Source organism: Bufo bufo, chromosome 5, assembly GCF_905171765.1.
Source record: "Bufo bufo chromosome 5, aBufBuf1.1, whole genome shotgun sequence".
In the NCBI taxonomy this organism is placed as follows: Eukaryota; Metazoa; Chordata; class Amphibia; order Anura; family Bufonidae; genus Bufo; species Bufo bufo.
In genome coordinates this window covers 161449510-161467116 of record NC_053393.1, presented here as the reverse complement: position 1 = coordinate 161467116, position 17607 = coordinate 161449510, and the positions used below count along the sequence as shown (strand labels likewise).

Sequence of the window (17607 nt, the reverse complement as noted above, 5' to 3'; positions counted from 1 at the left end):
TGTGATGTCACTGTATATACTGTATGTGATATCACTATATATACTGTATGTGATGTCACTGTATATACTGTATGTGATGTCACTGTATATACTGTATGTAATATCACTATATATACTGTATGTGATATCACTGTATATACTGTATGTGATATCACTGTATATACTGTATGTGATGTCACTGTATATACTATATGTGATGTCACTGTATATACTGTATGTGATGTCACTGTGTATACTGTATGTGATGTCACAGTGTATACTATATGTGATGTCACTGTATATACTGTATGTGATGTCACTGTATATACTATATGTGATGTCACTGTATATACTGTATGTGATGTCACAGTGTATACTGTATGTGATGTCACTGTATATACTGTATGTGATGTCACTGTATATACTGTATGTGATGTCACGGTGTATACTGTATGTGATGTCACTGTATATACTGTATGTGATGTCACTGTATATACTGTATGTGATGTCACTGTATATACTGTATATGATGTCACTGTATATACTATATACTGTATGTAATGTCACTGTATATACTGTATGTGATGTCACTGTATATACTGTATGTGATGTCACTGTGTATACTGTATGTGATGTCACTGTATATACTGTATGTGATGTCACTGTGTATACTGTATGTGATGTCACTGTATATACTGTATGTGATGTCACTGTATATACTGTATGTGATGTCACTGTATGTGATGTCACTGTGTATACTGTATGTGATGTCACTGTATATACTGTATGTGATGTCACGGTGTATACTATATGTGATGTCACTGTATATACTGTATGTGATGTCACTGTATGTACTATATGTGATGTCACTGTATATACTGTATATAATATCACTGTATATACTATATGTGATGTCACTGTATATACTGTATATAATATCACTGTATGTGATGTCACTGTGTATACTGTATGTGATGTCACTGTATATACTGTATGTGATATCACTGTATATACTATATGTGATGTCACTGTATATACTGTATATAATATCACTGTATGTACTGTATGTGATGTCACTGTATATACTGTATGTGATGTCACTGTATATACTGTATGTGATGTCACGGTGTATACTATATGTGATGTCACTGTATATACTGTATGTGATGTCACTGTATATACTGTATGTAATGTCACTGTATATACTGTATGTGATGTCACGGTGTATACTATATGTGATGTCACTGTATATACTGTATGTGATGTCACTGTATGTACTATATGTGATGTCACTGTATACACTGTATGTGATGTCACTGTACTGTATGTGATGTCACTGTGTATACTGTCACTGTATATACTGTATGTGATGTCACTGTATACACTGTATGTGATGTCACTGTACTGTATGTGATGTCACTGTATATACTGTATGTGATGTCACTGTATACACTGTATGTGATGTCACTGTACTGTATGTGATGTCACTGTACTGTATGTGATGTCACTGTGTATACTGTATGTGATGTCACAGTGTATACGTATGTGATGTCACTGGTATGTGATGTCACAGTGTATACTGTATGTGATGTCACTGTACTGTATGTGATGTCACTGTGTGTACTGTATGTGATGTCACTGGTATGTGATGTCACAGTGTATACTGTATGTGATGTCACTGTACTGTATGTGATGTCACTGTATATACTATATGTAATGTCACTGTATATACTGTATGTGATGTCACTGTACTGTATGTGATGTCACTGTACTGTCTGTATTGTCACTGTATATACTGTATGTGATGTCACTGTATATAATGTCACCGCATGCAGTCCAGGCATTTTATTTTCCTTCCCACGATGTGAGGTGCGGGATGCTGGCGGAGCTGTCGGTATTCCCCTCCCTGAGGTAACGTCCTGCGGGCCGCCATGTTGCGGGACTTCCGCCCTTCCTCCTCCTCCTCTTCCCCCGGAGATGGGAGCCGACCCTGCACAGAGGAGACTACTCCCGGCCAGCGTGCACGTTGTGAGTAGTAGTAGTGCGCTCCCCGCCTCAGCGTCCTCCATCTCTCCTCCTCCTGCCCGCCCCCTGGACTAGAGAGCTGCTGTGCGGAGGGAAGGAGATCATAGGACCGGACCCTGGATGTGTCAGCCTGCGATTCCTGCAGGAGGAGGGAAGAGATCAAAGTGCAGGGGCCGGAGCGACATGGACTGAGTGCTGGCCGGCCCTCCGCGTCCCATGGCCGCCGTGTGCCTCGCAGAGTGAGGAGGACGCTCTCCCGCGTCCCCCGGCGTCGTCCCTCTGAGGAGCAAGTAACTTATGTGAGGGGCTCGGAGGAGATCAGGTGAGAGCAGCGGCCGCACGTCTGACGCCCGGTGTGAGCGGGTCTCCATGTGTGAGCGGCTCTCCTCGGGTTGCTGCTGGGATCGGAGAATCTCGCCACTAGGCCCCGCATCCCTCCCTTCCCTGCTCTGCCTTCCTGATCCAGCCCTCAGGAAAGCCGGGCCATGACTCACCGAGGGGTGCGGGCGGGCGAGGCAGTGCTGGGCCGCGGGCACAACTTCTCGCCGAGTTTGTGTGTGGTGTGCCCCAGTGCCAGAGGCCTGCCCCATGCTGGTGCCCAGTACTGTTATCCTGTGTGCCCCAGTGCCAGAGGCCTGCCCCATGCTGGTGCCCAGTACAGACTGTTATTATCCTGTGTGGTGTGGCCCCAGTGCCAGAGGCCTGACCCATGCTGGTGCCCAGTACAGACTGTTATTATCCTGTGTGGTGTGCCCCACTGCCAGAGGCCTGCCCCATGCTGGTGCCCAGTACAGACTGTTATTATCCTGTGTGGTGTGGCCCCAGTGCCAGAGGCCTGACCCATGCTGGTGCCCAGTACAGACTGTTATTATCCTGTGTGGTGTGCCCCAGTGCCAGAGGCCTGCCCCATGCTGGTGCCCAGTACAGACTGTTATTATCCTGTGTGGTGTGCCCCATTGCCAGAGGCCTGCCCCATGCTGGTGCCCAGTACAGACTGTTATTATCCTGTGTGGTGTGCCCCATTGCCAGAGGCCTGCCCCATGCTGGTGCCCAGTACAGACTGTTATTATCCTGTGTGGTGTGCCCCAGTGCCAGAGGCCTGCCCCATGCTGGTGCCCAGTACAGACTCTGTTATTATCCTGTGTGGTGGGGGACCGCCCTGCGTGGGCTGATGCTCAGGTAGAGGGGTCTCTGTTCGGATCACCTCAGGGCAGTGATCGCTGTGCGCCAAACCGCAGACCCACCTCATACAGGTGTGTCCGGCACCTATGGGCTCCCATAAAGGTGGGGACGTAACATGTGCTCCACTTTCCAGTATAGCACAAAGTACGCCCCCTGAACGTGTGCCAGATGAGACTTGGTATGGGTTGGGTCAGTCGGAGAAAACGCCTGCGCTACAATCACCCGCTCGACCTTCCGCTGAAAGTATCCCTTAAACGTGGTGTGAACAGAGCCTTACCAACACAAGACGTCGGTCATGGAAGCCTTGGCTGTATGGCTTTCTAGCTGCTTCAAGTGCCGCCGGTTTGTCAGGTTTTTCCCCCTTTTTTTTTTTTTTATCAAGGATGGAGTCAATGTTTACATCGCTTCCGAATAACACAGCGTAATTGTGTTAATTTTTCCAGCAAAGTGACGAAAACCTTGCCGGACCCAATGCACCCCATTGTAAGGCTACTTTCACACTTGCCTTAATTCCGGTATTGAGGTCCGGCAGAGGATCTCCATATCGGAATGAAACGCATCCGTTTTTATTTTGCGCATTCAGGATGAATCCATTGCGTTAGGATGCGGTTGTGTGAAATGAAAGCTGTTTTTTTAGGATCCAATTTTATGAGCGGTCACAAAACAGAAAGCTGCCGGAACTGAGGACATCCTGCTGCATCCTGAACGCATCTCTTTCCATTCAGATTGCACGAGGACCAAACGGAAACGTTTATTTCTGCCGGATCTCAATACCGGAAAACCACAACGCAAGTGTGAAAGTAGCCTTAGTTTGGTGGGAGAGCGGCCTGGCGTCCTTGGATCTGAACTGAACGCAGGCTTCGCTTGCAACTGTATTTGTCACCCCCACTCTGCAGATGACACGCTGAGCCGTTCATTTCTGCGGGGCCACGCTCATCCGTATTGGGGCTCCGTGTGGCCGTTCTGCAAATGATAGAACGCGTCCTTGTCTGTGTTATGGAGGGGGATAGCCCTTTTCTATTGAGGAGAGTGAGTAAAATACGGAATGACCGTGGACACCCCCGCGTGTGAGGAGCCTGTTGTGGGACTGCAGCTGACCTGTTGTCTCCATTTGGAGCCTATGTCAAAATCCAGAAAATAAAGCTCAGCGTGCTGAACTGTATGTTTTGTAAATAGGCGGCCGGCGTTTCAGTCCGTAGAACCTGATGTAGATCAGACTGGTGCACCCTGTATCCTGGCACAGATATCCGAATATATAGGCGATGATACTATTGGCATAATGGACAATGCTATTTATGCCGTTGCCATATAGCGGGTCCGCAATACACGGACACCGGCCTTGTGCACCCCGCATCACAGATGCGGACCCCATCACTTGAATGGGTCCGCAATCTGGGAGATGCGGATCGGAAGCACCGTGGTGTTTCTGTCCGTGCCTCCGCACCGCAAAAAATAGAACGTTCTATTTTTTTTTTATGGTGCGGACAGATCAAGTTGAATGGGTCTCGGTCCGTCCTGGCCGCCGCATGGATGCATTGGGGACCGCAAATTGCGGTCCCCAATGCACGGAACGGCCGTGTGCCTGAGCCCTAATTCAGATTCCTCCTCTTATGGTGTCCAGGGTGGGTATACTAAGGGAGCAGCTCCTGTAGTCTCATTGCAAATCAGTGTCCTGGATTTATAGAGGCCGTCCTGGCACTCTCCTGGCATGCGCCAGCTGTCGTACTTTGTGCCTGGCCTGTTTTCTCTGGTGCTGATCCGGCTGTATGGGTGATTGGCTGTTCACATGTCAGGTCCTGTTCCAGGAAGGGAGAGCACAAAGACCTGATCCCGTACTTGGCATAAAAATCCTGTCCAGAGCCATGTTGGGAGTTGCCCAAACTTCTGTGTCGGTTACAGCTGTAGTTGACCGAATACCAACATGAAATACAGGACAATGCTAGCGGTAGGGCCCCACTAGACGCCATTTACACCTGGCTGGAGACATCTGCAGGGGTGTTTGACCATGTTGTGGCTTTTGAAATCCACAGCATTCCCTATGAGTTATGGATTTGTTGCCGAAATTTGCAGCAGCGCCACCATGGACTCTGATGGGATTACTTCTCCTGTTTCCTTTTGTTCTGGTCTTTGAATTGCATAGGAAAATATGGAGTGTGTTGAAGGACATTTATGAAGCCCCTATGTTACTGTCATCAGTATCGGGTCGGTGGGGGTGCCCGCTGTCTGAGAAGGCACTGTCTATCAGAGTAGCATCGCGGCCTTCTTGCTGCTTTCCCTTGGACATGTGACTTCCAATTTGTTGGTCACATGGCCTAGGCGCAGCTCCGCCCCTTTGAAGTGAATGAGGCTGAGTTCCGATACCAAGCACAGCCTCTATATAATGCATGGTACTTTGCTTGGTAAGTACGGAGAATGCCGCAACACTCACCGGAGTACCGGTGTCTTCTCAAACAGCTGAAGGGTAGGGGACCCCGGTGTCGGACCACCACCTCAGTTCAAAAATCTTTAAAAAAAAAAAAAACTTTAAAACTGATTTTGTTAATACTTTGTAAAAGAAAATCCCAGTGGAACCTGTGCAGGTACTGACAAGTAGGGCTGGGCGATATGGGCTAAAATTTATATCGCAATATAATTTGAAGTGTGTGCGATAGAACGATATACCGCGATATATTATTTTCTCCTGTATGTATACAAATTACATGGCCATCATCATTCATGTCCCCCAGCCAGCGCTATCAGCCCCATGCCTTAGCCATCCAACCCCCAGTAGATTCGGGCCCATGCTGATATACTTGCCTTTCCTGCAGGATGCGCGGCTGGCTGATAGAGTCCGCAGGAGGCGGACCGCGTCTTCTTCCCGGCATGCACTGGGAGGGACCTGACGTCACACACAGCGTCAGCCAGAGCGCTGACTATGTGTGCGCGCAAGGCCCCGGCCAGTGCAGCGCGCTGACTATGTGTGCGCGGGAGGCCACGGAGCGGTGAGTGAGAAGTTTCTTTAATTCGCTACCGCTCCGTGGTCATCTATCGCGATTTGACGATATAGCTAAAATCTATATCGTTGCCCAAATTTATGACGCTAATATCGTATATCATTTATATCACCCACACCTACTGACAAGTCATGTGGGTTTAAATCCAGTGTGACGACCTATGCTTCGTAGACCTCATGTCTAACCCATTTTGCTTCAGAAAATCCACCACTGATTTTTCTGCAGATCCTCATCGGATTTTCTCCAGTAAAATATATCCCCTTAGGCTTACTTTTACAAGCAGGCCTTTTGTTTTTCCTCTTTTTCTTTTATTCAGGCATTTTTCAGCCCCCATAGAGGAAGTCGCAGAGGTATACCTTTACATTGACTGTAAGGCACAGCTTCTCGTGACTTCCACACGTATATTTATGGCAGATAAGTCCCGTGAAGCTCTCTGGAGAGGTGCTCTTGTGTCTGTGCATTACTGTGTGCCGCCAGGATAGCAGTCTGTGCACCAACTTATACAAAGCAATTAATACACATTGCTCCCTTGGGCTTTATTAACAGAGTCAAATTATAGCTTGCAGGAATTGCCCAACATATAAAATAATCCTAGCGGCAGAGCATGTGTGCTAAGATAACAAGACTGCTCACATTCACCGGTAAACTCCAGCAGCGGTGACCTGACGTACAGGCACATGACCATTTCAACCAATCGCTGGCCACAACAGTCACATGTTGTACACAGTTCCATCTCTGCTGTGTTCGGTGTATGCGCTGGACGTGTGCTGGTATGGAAGAAGACCTTGGGAGCATAAGTACATAAGTATTTAAAGAAGACCTTTCATGGGTCCAGACATTATGAAATAAGTAGCAGGTTATGTAGGGCATAGTCCATGGATGTAAGATCACTTACTATTGTTTCTGGGCTCCGCTCCGTACGCCCGCTGTGCCCCTGTTCACTTCTCCCGCCTGGTATGCTCATGAATAGCATTTGTACAGGGAGGAGGAGACTGCCCTGTTTCTCAATGGGCGTCTCCTTCTCCCCTGGCTGTAGCGGTATACAACCACAGCGGAGAGCGTCATAGTCTGGGAGATGGAGACGCCCATTGAGAAACATAATTTTATAATGTCTGGACCCATGAAAGGCTCTCTTTAAAGGGGTTGTCCCATTATAAGACTTATCCCTATCCTGTGTGTCTGATCGGCTGGTGTCTGACTGCTTGGGCGCCGTCTGATGACGAGAACCCAGTTTTCCCCATCTGACTGGAACTGCCGGACACAGTGCAGTGCTTGTACTCCATCTCCGGCAGTCCCATAGAGATGAATTGCTCCATTCGAACGGGGAACGTGGGGTACACATTCTCATGTTCAACAGTTGGACCAACCAGATGTTTATCCTCTATCCTAAAGCCTGTATTAGACAGGCGGATAGTTTTCCAGATTGACGCTAACGAGCTTTCGTAGCAAACAACTAGTCAGTATGGGGACGAGCGATGGCTTAACAATTGCTCCTCCCCATACTGTGGAGGAGATTGCTGCATGTAATTCCTCCACCAACGAGTAGGCGATTGCCGGGAAGTGACGCTTCGCTCCTGACATTCGCCTGCTACATGGCGACACCTGTCCCAGGCAGGATCGCTGTGCAGCAGTGATCCCATAGAAATGAATGGTGATCCCATAGAAATGAACCAGCCATGTTGGTTTCATGTGACTGCCGCAGCGATCCCATTCATTTCTATGGGATCACCGCTACTCAGTGATCCTGACAGAGACAGGTGTCGCCATAGCCTAATACTGCCTTAAGTCTTTATAATGGGACCAGTACAGGTGAAACTCGAAAAATTAGAATATTGTGCAAAAGTTCAATATTCTAGGCTCAAAGTGTGACACTCTAGTCAGCTAATTAATCCATACCCCCTGAGCAAAGGGGACCCGAGATTGTGACTTTGGGGTTTCATAAGCTGTAAGCCATAATCATCCAAATTATACCAAATAAAGGCTTGAAATATCTCTCTTTGCATGTAAGGAGTCCATCTCATATGTTAGCTTCACCTTTTAAGTTGCATTACTGAAACAAATGAACTTTGCGCGATATTCTAAGTTTTCGAGTTTCACCTGTACACCCGTTAGGGCTCTTTCACACCTGCGTTATTGTCTTCCGGCATAGAGTTCCGTCGTCGGGGCTCTATGCCGGAAGAATCCTGATCAGGATTATCCTAATGCATTCTGAATGGAGAGTAATCCGTTCAGGATGCATCAGGATGTCTTCAGTTCCGGTACGGAACGTTTGTTGGCCGGAGAAAATACCGCAGCATGCTGCGCTTTTTGCTCCGGCCAAAAATCCGGAACACTTGCCGCAAGGCCGGATCCGGAATTAATGCCCATTGGAAGGCATTGATCCGGATCCGGCCTTAAGCTAACCGTCGTTTCGGCGCATTGCCGGAGCCGACATTTAGCTTTTTCAGAGTGGTTACCATGGCTGCCGGGACGCTAAAGTCCTGACAGCCATGGTAAGTGTAGTGGGGAGCGGGGGAGCAGCATACTTACCGTCCGTGCGGCTCCCCGGGCGCTCCAGAGTGACGTCAGGGCGCCCCAAGCGCATGGATCACGTGATCCATGTGATCACGTCATCCATGCGCATGGGGCGCTCTGACGTCATTCTGGAGCGCCCCGGGAGCCGCACGGACTGTAAGTATACCGCTCCCCCGCTCCCCGCTCCTACTATGGCAACCAGGACTTTAATAGCGTCCTGGGTGCCATAGTAACACTGAAAGCATTTGGAAGACGGTTCCGTCTTCAAATGCTTTCAGTACACTTGCGTTTTTCCGGATCCGGCAGGCACCTCCGGCAACGGAAGTGCATGCCGGATCCCAACAACGCAAGTGTGAAAGAGGCCTAAACCAGGTGACTATTGGCTATAGTGCTGGTCAACCCTTTGAATTATTTAGTGATCACAGAATCCGATCCTACCATGGAGAAGCGGGAAAACCTTCCCACCGTGGGAATGAAGCTGTATATGGACTAGTCACCTGCACGGCTCTGATAGTTCAGCTATATATTTAGCTGTTACCTGGCCTTCTGCTAATGTCCCTTAAGAGGTTAATAGTGTTGCTTGTTGGAAGAGGAAATAAATGCTGTAATCCCGCTTTTGACCCTCTTCCACATGAATAGTCATGGAGAAGGAGGAGGGAAGGAATTCATTCACAGCCCCCCTCACATCCTTTCATACAAATGCACGGCTGTCCTGTCTGATGATGGCTGACAGCAACTGTTTGGAAGGACTCAGTGGCTTCTTTCTTCTCCGAGGACAGCGTGAACATGTCCGAGTACACACCGAGGTACAACTGTAACACTGACTTGTTAAGGTTCACCTCTAGTGAACCCTCATGTATATTCTAGGGATTGGCTTTGAGCCAGAGCAATTGGGCTAATACTAAGGAGTAGAGGCGCCAAATTCCCTTCCTTGGTGCGCGTCACTTGGTTTCCTTTCTTTTATGCCTCAGGCACAGGATTTGCAAAACACTGATACCTTCCATGTCGGTACAAATGACCGTTCTCATCCGCCATGCAAAGCAGAATAGGACGTGTTCTATAACTTGTGGAATGGGCACACGGATCTGCGAAACAATATAAATGTGTGCAGGCCCCCATAGAAATGAATGGGTCAGTGTGCCATCCGCAAAGAATTCCGGGTAGCACACTGATGAAGAATACGGTCATGTGCATGAGGCCTTAGGGGGGCGATCAGGCAGACCATTGTTGGGAGGAAGTGCCCCCCCTGTCCGGCAATTGGCTGCTCGTCAGTGGAGGAGAATGCGGTTATTACTTGCAGCAATCTCCTCTACAGTAGAAGAGGAGCAGTCGCTAAAGCAATCGCTCGTCCCCATAATGAACTGTAATTTGCCGGCAACAGACCGTGATTAGACAGCACGATCTGCCGCCGGCAAGCGATGATTTTTAAACCTGCTCAATGATTGTTTGCTCATTCATCAGGCACTCGGCAGCAGTAGTACAGCCTTTACTCATAAATACACAACTAAAGTAAATGAAAATTAAAATGCACGTCAAAACTGGTCAGCCCACATCGTACATGGTGGGGCCAGCCATTTTCTCTCTGTTCTGGTTCATGAGTGGAGGAAACTTGAGATAACTGTGATAACCGATATGTCCTCTCTGAGAGCAATTGGTTACCTACTGTCCTCAAAGTGATATCTGCCCTGTGTGGGAAGAAGGTGGAGGACGACGTATCACTGGAGAGCAATCATGGTTGTATAGTAGTAGTTACTACTCCTCCCAGGCCAGCTGTATAGTGTTTGATGTGTATGTGGTTTTACTAGACCCACTCATACAGGTGTATGCCCCGCATCCATATCCGTCACATTCCTGACGTCTCAGATTTCACTGCCAGGTTATTGTTTCAGGGCAGGATCTTTGAAGGTGAGCTCTTTATGGGAAAGTATTTCTTGGTAATACGTCTCCAGCCTGATACTGAGACATCAGCGCCCATATTGAATTGCCCCTAGGTAATAAGCACCTGACAGGTAAATGATGGAGGTACCGCTGCGTATTGTTTAGTCCAACAAGGCAAAGAACTAGTTTGACTTTGGTGGGATAACAGTAGGCACTTCATACCCCTCAGAAGAAAAGCTCCCAAATTCCTGGCCCTGCACATACATGTGTCCTTCCTTACCCTTCATCTTGACCTGAGAGAGTCCTCCACTCACGTTGGGATATTCGCTCATTCCTTTCCATCAAAACAGTGGACATCACTGAAAGTTGATGGGTTCATCACGACTAGTGTTGAGCGAGCTCGTGATTTCAAGTTCGGCGTACAAGGTTCGCGACCCGAACCTTGTACGCCGCTCTTGAAAACGCAAGTTCTCTCATCTCTACCCACGACTGATCCCACAGTGTCATGGCTTGACAGGAACCTTGATGCAGATGTGATCACAGCCTGACCTGTACAGCAATGAGTGGTTTCCACATGAAGGGCAGCCTGTGTAGAAGAGAGCGGCTGGGAAGTGTTGTGATGTGACTATTCATTGGGGTCTGTAGGGTTATACCTAGTAGACCACACACTGCTCATTGGTCAGATCTGGTTACGTCAGCGTGAGAACAGGCTAGGTATTTTGCTGCTGCTTTTATGGGGTTTTATTGCTATACTGCTTTTATTAGGTTTTGTGCCAGGAGCGTGGCCTTCATCGGTTTAGGTTGACGTATCTGTGCTAGATTATTTGGAGTAAACTGGTCTACATATGGTGATGGAGGAAACAGATGGTTCATTTATGTCAGAGATGAAAAATATGGAGAATATAGATGGGACATTTGCTATTGAGAAGTGTGGATGTGGCTGGGAGCCTTGCCAACTGTGAGCAGAAGCAGAGTTTTCAGTTTCCTTACTTGGAGATCACCCTGGGTCATTATTTAGCTCGGGTACATTCACACACAACGTATTCCACGACAAAACCTGGACAAGTTGTGTGTGGACTTTGCAGCGCACAGGGGAACGTCCTCGGAGAGTCAAATGTCTGGGGGAAATCCACGGCATAAACTGATGTAGTACACTGTAATACAGTAGCAGCAAAGTGGATGCAAAAAAAAAAACCTCATCCAGGAGGAATCCGCCCATAAGCTGACGTGCGGTGGGGTATTCAGATCCACAGAATGTCATTGTATGCATCATAATCCACACTTAACTCATGCTGATTTTGTCATAGATGAACTGCCAGGATGAACCCTAAAAACCGCACCACAGGTCCATTTCCGCTGCCGAATATTTCCCGTGTGAACATACCCTACGTTGTACTTTACAGGCCCAAGACAGTTGTAATGTAAATTAAAGGGATGGTCCAAGGTTGGAAAACCATTGCGGCTTTCTTCCAAAATCAGCACCACCCTGACCATGGGTTGTCTGGTATTGCAGTTCATCTCCAGTGAAGTGAATGGGGCTCAACTGCAATACCACACACAACCTGTGGACAGGCGTGGCACTGTTTTTGGAAGAAAGTAGCTATGTTTCTCCTATTTTGGAGTGCTCCCTTAAACGGATTGTCGCTTTGGCCATGCACCCGCAGTAAACGGCCAAATCTGGGGGTGATCAGGGTGTCTGTCTTCTATTAGCTCCCAAGAGCCGTAACTATCCACTATGTGAGATGGAAGTAAGAGCTTTGAAGGAATAGCCCTAGGCTACAAATAGCCCTGGTATAGAGTCAGCGCTAGGTTTCCTGCAGTAACAGGACGGGATCGCCTTCTCCCAGGCGGGGTGTGGAGTTCCTGATCATCTTCCTGCTTGCTGTTGGTGCCGCTTTCCATGCTACTGATGAAATGTTATGTCCATGTGACTAGAACACACCGAAGGCAGATTTCTTATGTCTTCATGAATGCGCTCCTCGCTATGAACTTCATACCTTCTGAGAGCCGCTTCTGGTTAGTGTTTAGATTGCAGCTTTGTGCTTTTCTTTCCGCTCCAGCTCTGTTTATGCTTTGCTTGGACGCAGCAGTTTGTTCCTGTTGCGCTTGCCTTTCTTACAATTTTTTTCTCTCCTTTTGGCTCCAGTCTCTTTTGCATTTTCACAAGTTAAATATTTATCACCCCCTCCACGGCCTAGTTATTTGTTAGGCTACTTTCACACTCGCGTTTGGTGCGGATCAGTCATGGATCTGCACAGACTGATCCGTTCAGATAATACAACAGTTTGCATCCGTTCAGAACGGATCCATTTGTATGATCTTTAACATAGCCAGGACGGATCCGTCTTGAACACCATTGAAAGTCAATGGAGGACAGATCCATTTTCTATTGTGCCAGATTGTGTCATAGAAAACGGATCCGTCCTGACACACAATGTAAGTCAATGGAGACGGATCCGTTTTCTATGACACAATCTGGCACAATAGAAAATGGATCTGTCCTCCATTGACTTTCAATGGTGTTCAAGACGGATCCGTCCTGGCTATGTTAAAGATCATACAAATGGATCCGTTCTGAACGTTTGGCTCAGTTTCGTCAGACGGACACCAAAAGGCTGCAGGCAGCGTTTTGGTGTCTGTCTCCAAAGCGGAATGGTGACTGAATGGAGGCAAACTGATGTGTTCTGAGCGGATCCTTTCCCATTCAGAATGCATTAGGGCAAAACTGATCCGTTTTGGACCGCTTGTGAGAGCCCTGAACGGATCTCAGAAACTGAAAGCCAAAACGCCAGTGTGAAAGTAGCCTAAGACTTGTTGAGGCCTGGATCACTAGAATGGGGGACACAAGTATCCTAGTAATGTGTGGGATGGGGGCACGTTTCCATTGAAGGAACAAAGGGAACCTCCAACCTTTGTCTGCAGTACCTATAAGGGTTTCATCGGAGGTAGAACTTGTAGCACCCTCCTCCACTTCTTCTGCCCTGCTAGTGTACCTGAACCCTGTGTAAATATAAGAACACCCTGGCCATGACACACGTTAGGTCTCAGTAAGCACTTGTCCACTAGCTTCGCCTTCCTGTCTATATACTATTAGTAACAGAATACAGGCAGAGGAACACAAGAGGTGGGAAACTGCAGATTCCAGAACTTCCTTCCTCCTTTTCCAGGCTGAAGAAGACAATGGACACACAGATTGTCGTTAAAGGGGATGTGTCGCACACAATATATTTTTTTTTCTGCCAGTTAAAACCAGTTTTTCTGATCGCAGATTTGAACATAATTATGGGGGCTGCCATCCTGCCCAGGCTGCTAACAGCATTTAGAGATATGCTTTACTGCAGCCACCATGGACCACAGACACAATGGACAGCAGGGGACCCCACTGACATGTAATAGTTTTCTAAGCATCCTGTGTGACCCGTGCAGAGGTCAGGTGGGAGTAGATAAGCGGTGATATCAACTATTGGGAATGGTGGATCCAGTTATCTTTATAAGGGTCCATTCAGACGTCCGTAGAATGGGTCCAGATTCGTTCCACAATTATGTGGAATGGGTGTGGCCCCATTCATTTTCAATGGGGCCACAAAAGATGCGGACCGCAAAACACTACGGATGTCTGAATGGACCCTATAGATCAGGGATAGGAAAACTGCTGCTCTCCAGCTGTTGTAAAACTACAACTCGCAGTCTGCCTACAGCAGAGCATGATGGGATTTGTAGTTTTACAACAGCTGGAGAGCCGCAGTTTGCCCATCACTGCTATAGATGATATCTGCCATTCTAAAGGTACGGCTACATGGTCCGGTTTCTGCATGCCATTTTGGAAGCCGAAACCAGGAGTGAATTCAAAAAAGTTACATTTTCTCTCCTTTTATGATCCACTTCTGGTTTTGGCTTCTAAAGCGGCATCCAGAAAGCTGACTGTGTAGCCGCGTCCTTATCCTGCCTGTGATGATAAAAAGCGGACTACAGAGAAGTGATCTGTACAGACCAAGAAGTGGCGTCGATTATTAGGCTAAGGGCTCTTTCACACTTGCGTTGTTCTTTTCCGGCATAGAGTTCCGTCGTCGGGGCTCTATGCCAGAAGAATCCTGATGCATTCTGAATGGAGAGCAATCCGTTCAGGATGCATCAGGATGTCTTCAGTTCAGGACCGGAACGTTTTTTGGCCGTAGAAAATACTGCAGCATGCTGCGCTTTTTGCTCCGGCCAAAAATCTTGAACACTTGCCGCAAGGCCGGATCCGGAATTAATGCCCATTGAAAGGCATTAATCCGGATCCGGCCTTAAGCTAAACGTTGTTTCGGCGCATTACCGGATCCGACGTTTAGCATTTTCTGAATGGTTACCATGGCTGCCAGGACGCTAAAGTCCTGTTTCCATGGTAAAGTGTAGTAGGGAGCGGGGGAGCAGTATACTTACCGTCCGTGCGGCTCCCGGGGCGCTTCAGAGTGACGTCAGGGCGCCCCACGCGCATGGATGACGTGATCCATGCGATCACGTCATCCATGCGCATGGGGCATTCTGACGTCATTCTGGAGCGCCCCGGGAGCCGCACGGACGGTAAGTATACTACTATGGCAACCAGGACTTTAATAGTGTCCTGGCTGCCATAGTAACACTGAACGCATTTTGAAGACGGATCAGTCTTCAAATGCTTTCAGTTCACTTGCGGTGTTACGGATCCGGCAGGCACTTCCGGCAAATGGAGTACACGACGGATCCGGACAACGCAAGTGTGAAAGAGGCCTAAGTGACCAGTGTGAAAACTGCTGGATTTGAGGTATTTTTAAAATATAGATGGTGACATAAAATACAAAAAATAACTAATTATCCCTGATAATTAGCTTGGACTAGAGCTGCAGCTGTTTTATACTATAGTATATCAAGCACAGTGCAGTACATCATTTAGTTGCTATGCTTGGCATGGCAGCTCAGTCCCAGTTAGGCTGCTGGAGTTCTCCGTATCTGGCCTAGCTGGATAGGGCCGTGCACTGTGTTTCAACCAGACAATAACAGATGCGTGCACCAGTTTTTGTCCAGCCATAACTCATTCTCATGCCGTAAACTGTCCGGATTCCATTATAGTCAGTGGTGTCTGGTGGTGAACGTCTGTATCAAGAAGGCCATTCCTCTGCTGGAAGAGTGTGCCGGATAGCTTTACCGCAGGTGTGGAGCTAGGCCTGCTTGAATGGGGCTGAGCTGAACAAAATCCATGTGATGATACCGGCTGAGGAAGAGGATGCAGCCTCTACAAAGAACTGATCTGCAAAGGTGTAGGGTGTCGAACCACCATCAGTCAGATATTGATGACCTATCCTGAGGACCTCTGGACAACGCTTTTAGCAGCATTTAGAGATTCTTTACAGCAGCAACATGGACCCCAGGGATCTGTAGACTGAGATGTTCATTGATGTCTATGAGAGAGTATTCTGTGAACTTTGACCATCACCTGTTGTCCGTGACAGTACCCTACACATAGACATTGCATTATTGTAAAAGTGTCTTTACACGTGCAGATTACCGTGAATGAACGTTCCTGCGAACGCTCGTTTCCGATAATCTGCCCATGTAAAGGTGCAGATGATCACCTAATGAACGAGCGAAACGCTCCTTCATCGGATGATTCTGTCGTTCATGTAGACTCATAAATTATTGTTTCTGGGCAGCAGATCATGCAGCAATCTGCATCCCAGAAACAATGCAACTGAATGGGGACGAGCGACCGCAATAACAATCCCTCGTCCTCGTACTGCGTATAATGCAGCTTTCTCCTCCACTGAACGAGCAGCCGGTTGACGGGAACAAACGCTTCCTTCCCGACAACCAGCTTTAGCTCAGCACATGTACGTGCGCCTTAATCCTGCCATTGTGATCCACTGTGTTCATAAGATGTCTCCTGAGAAGTGATCACTACAGAAAGGGGGAGTATCTGCCTTTTAAAAACTAGATGGTGATATGGAAAATAAAAAAATAACAAAGATTTAAAAAAATGTTTTGGGATTCTAAATGGCAACACATGACTGGTAGAACAGCCCCTTGTTGATTGTTTCCAATAACATTGCGGTGTCCTCCGCTCCTGGCTGCCCCTTTCATATGTCACTTTCTGTGGAGATTGTGATATGTAATAAGGTGTGGGATCTTTGGCTGTATTTGCACAGTGAAAACAAATAGCAGTGGTTCCTGCCCAGTAGCGGGTAATCTGCAGTTGGGAATGCCCTTTGTACTCAGGACTTTTCTTTTATGCCTCTTGCACACGACCATATGGCTTTTTCAGTATTTCCGCAAAAAATACGGAAAACATTCATTTTTTTGCGGAACGGAACAGCTGGCCCCTGATAGAACAGTACTATCCTTGTCTGTTATGCGGACAATAATAGGACATGTTCTATCTTTGAACGGAAACAGAACCTTCTGTTTTTGTGGGGTTTTTTTTGTTTCGTTTTTGCGGATCCATTGAAATGAATGGTTTCGTATACAGAATGCAAAAAAAGTAATGTAAACGGAAGGAATAAAAATTGTGTGCAAGAGGCCTTACAGTAAGTGTAAGTAATCACTTCTACATTGTCATGATTATTAACCCCTTCCCGCCCAGCGCCGTACTAGATTGGTAGTTGTGTCCATGGCATCGCTTGCAGCTGTGGTGCCAGCTGTATTATTCAGCTCCTGCTGCAATGATCGGAGGTAACTCCAATCGCAGCAGTCAATAGCAACGACGGCATCTTAATGGCTTACAGAGGGAGGGGCACCCTCTATACCCCCAGTGGGCCACAAAACAGGCAAGGTGGCAGCATCAGCGGGGGGTACCCTGCTAATACAGGTACTTATCTCAATTAATAAAATCCGGTGAAAGGTCCTCTTTAAGGACAAAACTAGCTGCTTTAAATTGAAATTATGCCATTGAGCAGTAAGTGCTATATGTAGTCGGTGAACGAGGCTTTGTGATTTATTAGATCCTTGCTAATGGAAACGGCTCATGTACGTCAGATATGCTGTTAATATTCACTACCCAAGAGCTGTTAGAGCCAAGAATTGC

The 17607-nt window shown here is 47.4% G+C and overlaps 1 protein-coding gene across 1 annotated transcript in view; it reads left to right on the top strand.

The window, feature by feature from the left end:
• Positions 1-1972: 1972 nt before the first annotated feature.
• The window catches only part of YES1 (YES proto-oncogene 1, Src family tyrosine kinase), a 73616-nt gene continuing 57981 nt past the window's right edge, over positions 1973-17607 (top strand). Inside the window, exon 1 of the mRNA XM_040431790.1 lies at positions 1973-2326. The gene's annotated coding sequence lies outside the window, so the exon portion shown is untranslated. The remainder of the gene's footprint in view (positions 2327-17607) is intronic.